The 4,290-nt window shown below is 47.3% G+C and overlaps 1 long non-coding RNA gene across 2 annotated transcripts; it reads right to left on the reverse strand.

Moving 5' to 3' along the window:
- Positions 1 to 382: 382 nt before the first annotated feature.
- Positions 383 to 3,529, reverse strand: LOC119312524. Of its 2 annotated transcripts, XR_005151380.1 has the most exons (3): positions 3,382 to 3,529; positions 2,814 to 3,283; positions 383 to 1,014 (listed from the first exon to the last, which is right to left on the reverse strand). It is a non-coding gene; the product is annotated as an uncharacterized LOC119312524 (long non-coding RNA). The 2 variants fall into 2 exon arrangements; XR_005151379.1 differs by having other exon boundaries at positions 2,814 to 3,529.
- Between the last annotated feature and the right edge of the window lie 761 nt (positions 3,530 to 4,290).

A 4,290-nucleotide genomic window follows, 5' to 3' on the forward strand; every position in this document is an offset into this window, starting at 1 on the left:
TCCTAGACTATCGTTTGCAAGGATTTTGATAATCATGAAAAATAGGAAGCTTGAGTATCCTCCATTCCTCCAAATTTGTTGGGAGCATGGAAGTTTAGAATCCTCCTAACTGGTCGATGACAGGTGACTCCCGCCTAATTTCCCTAGTTTTGTCCTAGGAAAGCCTAAGTTGTAGAAATTAATGTCCAATATGCATCACAATCTCAAGAGCTTCTTCTGGTAATAAATTGTTTTTGCAAAATATATATCTGTACTTTTCTAAGGAAAGAATCTAACTGAATCAACGACTGCATAAAGTTCTTCAGTAACATATAGTTGCTTTATTGTACATATATCTGAGGCCAAAATAAGAAGACACGAAGGCACACTGCACAAAAAGAGGAAAAAGAAACCAGTCTCCAACTGTATGTAAACTAAGAAGAAGGTGAACATTACATGCTAGCAACTAATCAATCTCAGGTCAAGCCAATAAATTGGTAGAAAATTGCAAGGCAAACAGGGAAAATCTAAACTAATCAATCTCAGGTCTCTTCTCCTCTGGCCGACCATCCATTGGCTGCTGCTCCAAGTGCGCGGACACGGACATGCATCCAGTGCTCTCTGAGTAGCCTTCACGCAAGACCTCCTCTCCCATGCGCATGGTGAGCAGCTGCTCATGCACGGCAACCATGCAGGCATCGGTAATCAAAATTATGTTAAATCACTCTTTTTCTCCCCCCATCCATCTTCCGAATTCAAGCTTGCCGCTGCAGGCAATGGCACATAGCAATGTACCATATGAACACCATTGAATAACTGAAAGCAATAGTCTTGGGTCACCTTACCTGGCACCTAGTGTCTCTCCAAGAATTTATCATCAAGCTTGATTGCATACGGGAGTAAGGACAACTAAAAGGGTCACGTGATTTGTACCATAAGAGATCCATGTCCAAGCTGAAAATTATCAGTACAATCAAGTCTATTTGTACCATAACTATTCCCTATATCCACGAATACTTGGAGTTTGGATCTGATCTGATACAGAAATATATCAAATATCAGTTTCAGAAAGGTACATACTATATATGTATTAAAGAACTGATAGACGCATTCAGTTTTCTCTAATTAGATGAACTTTTCAACCATTACCCATACGCAGATCTTTGATATTGATCTCACATTAACCATGTAAATATTCAGATCAGTGTAGTATCTCGTTGTCGACCATAAAAAAAACACGCAGGTACGCCTCATCGGCCACAGGGTCTGCATGCAGAACGCAACAGGAGTACACTCTCTCAGTTAATACCTGGAACATGTTGTGGTTGTGCTCACGGACACCATAAAACACAAGCACCAGACAGCACGCGCACACACACCTAGAAACTGAAATGGACGACTCAGCAGAACATGCGGCAGCGCCCGCGCTCACCGCTTCCCCGATGTACTCGAGGTGGCCCTCCACCACGCAATGGTTGTGTCGGATGGCGTCGGAGCGGTACGGCGCGACTGTAGAGGGGAAGATTGCCGTTGCCGCTGCCGTGGTGGGAGCGATGCGGCCATCAGTCACGAACAACAAAATTGAAGTGAAATCTTTCCCTAATAATAAAGCACGTTGTGCTTCCCTAATAGTAATAGAGCAACCGAACTCATATTTGCTCCATACTGAGACTATGACTTTGCTTTTCCTAGCATTGCAGGCCATATGTTGGGGCCGAACTCTTGCCTCGAAGGTAGCTAGCTCTCTCTCTTGCTCTCGCTCGGACGGAGGTGGAAGAAGAAGTGCTAGACATAGATTTTCAGGCGACGAACGGCCTTTCTTTTTTTTCTTAAGAGTGAATTCCACTTTTTACCCCATATTTATACATTTGTGACACTAATTACCCCTTCGAGTGAAAATTCGTCTAGAATACCCCTTTTGAAATCTTTGGACCCTTGTTTTTTGATGCGTGTCCATCAGGTAAGGTGTGAGGTGACGCCCTGTATCCAAAAACATGTGGACGGCCACAAGGAGTGGAACAGATAGACAAGAGAAGCTTGGACAAGATCGCCAATGATGCCCTCCGATCCTTACAGTTTTTTTTACAAATCAATGACGCAACATGCCGATCCTATCGACCATAAACAGACAAAATGTAAAACTGGGGTAAAACCGTGTTAAAAGTCTCCAAAATCTGACATTTCGATAAAAGTTCCGCTAAATAGGGTAATATGTGTCACAAATGTACAACTACAAGGTAAAAAATGAAATTCACTCTTTTCTTAACCGGGCACATACCCCCACACGCTATCAGTACATGGGGGGGGGGGGTGGATTTATACCCTCATCACGGCGCCGAGCTGCCTGCCACTCCGTTGCGCGCGCGATCCGCTTGGCACGGCCGCGCCAACGGATGCATGCACGCCCGAGTCCTCTGCAACCAACAGATGCATGCACGCCCGACTAACCTGCGTGCACATGCTACAGCCCAACTGATCCCTACAGTCATGCACGCGATACACACACCGGCTACGGCCGCGTCAACAACGCACTGGCTAACCAACAGACTTGAGACAGACTCTAAGTCATGATTATCCTAACACCATAGGCCACTTTGCTCGGTGCAGCTGCCCCTGCAGCCAAGATGGAACTACACAAAACAGGCAATGAACCTAGGCACGCATCCGAACAAACACCAACATAGTCCACAACGGTGTCAGGCAAGTTCATAGACCTGAATCGCGTCATAAATGCAAGAAAAGCACAATACTTGACAGATTTCAGTCGCATAATAAAAGCAAGAAAAATACATATCTTTAGAGGGGAGAGGAGGAAACCAGTGGTGGTTTTTTACCTTGGTGCTTTCCCGATGGAGCTGCCAGATAGAATGGAGCAGGTCAGCAATGTAGGACCGGCCCAATGTTGGTGTATCATCAGAATCACGTGGTGCCTTGGGGCTCATGTACGGGTGCTGGGAGTAAATCCTAGTACATCAAAACAGAGAAGATCGTGATAAGAATAGAATAGCTGGCAAATTCCGCCGGTGAGGAGCACCGAGGCATGAACCGCCGTCGGCAGCGCCGTCCATTAATCTGCTGAGCCGGGCGAGAGGCAAGGAGGCGGCCATGGCACGTCGTTCGGGAGGAGGGAGGCGGCCATGGCAGGGGACGGCGGCGGCTGAGCGCGGCGCGCGGCGCCGGCGCTCGGCAAGACGGCGGACTGTGCAGCCGCGCGGAGCGAGGCGGATACGCACGAATCTGGTCGCTCCCAGGTCAGATCGGGACGTAGTGGAGCTCCACATCGGGATACATGGCGCTGTTGTTCCTGAAACAGAGAGACAAGATTTGAGAGAGAGAGAGAGAGAGAGAGAAAAGGAAGGGAGAAGGGAGAAGAAGGGAGATAGGGCGCGCGGAAGAGGGTACTGGACGACGGCTCGAGGTCGGCGGCGGTGGCGCGGGATGCCGGCGTGAGGAGCAGGCCGAGGCGCTCGGGACCTGCTGGTCGGGATCGAGCGAGGGGGCTCGGGGAGGAGCAGAGTACGGGGCGGCGGCGTACAGGCCAGATCGGGAGGCAGATTTTTCTTTTCTTTACTCTGGCCCATACCGGTTCGGTTGACTTAAGCTGAGAACTGCGGGTTGAATACATAAATTGAGAGGGTTTTCTCTGTAAAATAGACGGCGACGTACAACCATATAACATACTTTAAATCTCGGCCGTCGTCCCTTCGGGGACATCCGATAAAAATCTCGGCCGTCAATTTTTTTGGTTAACACACAACCAAGGGATATAAATGGATGACATATGGAGAACTATGAAAGCCTCCGTCTTTTAATATTATAAGCAAAAAGGCTCGTGCATTGGAATGGGAGAGAAAAAAATCCTCTTATATCTCTAGCTGGGTCAGTTGGACAAACTGTGTGTGGCCGGTTGGTGGGTTATGAGATCTAACCCTGCCATCGGCTATTTTAATTTTTGCTATCTCTCCGGACGTGGGCCACAATGCGCCGTTAGGTGGGCTTCCTCCGTTGGGCCAAAACGGGTGGCAAGTAACGAAACCAAATAGCTTACGTGAAATTAATTGAATTGGGACCAAACGAAGCGGGACGAAACCAAAAATATCACCTCCCTTTAATAATAGATATAGATATAGATATAGATAGATACAGACTAGTACAAATGCCCGTGCATTGCAACGGGCGAAAAATATCTTCTGCTCCGTGTGATAGTACGCATCATTTCTTACGTACAATTCAGATAATTATCAGTAATAAGATTATTGCTATCACTTTTCGAAGTATGAAGTGTGGACGTAAAGAAGCCACCCTAACATC

The sequence above is a fragment of the Triticum dicoccoides genome, chromosome 5B, assembly GCF_002162155.2.
Source record: "Triticum dicoccoides isolate Atlit2015 ecotype Zavitan chromosome 5B, WEW_v2.0, whole genome shotgun sequence".
In the NCBI taxonomy this organism is placed as follows: domain Eukaryota; kingdom Viridiplantae; phylum Streptophyta; class Magnoliopsida; order Poales; family Poaceae; genus Triticum; species Triticum dicoccoides.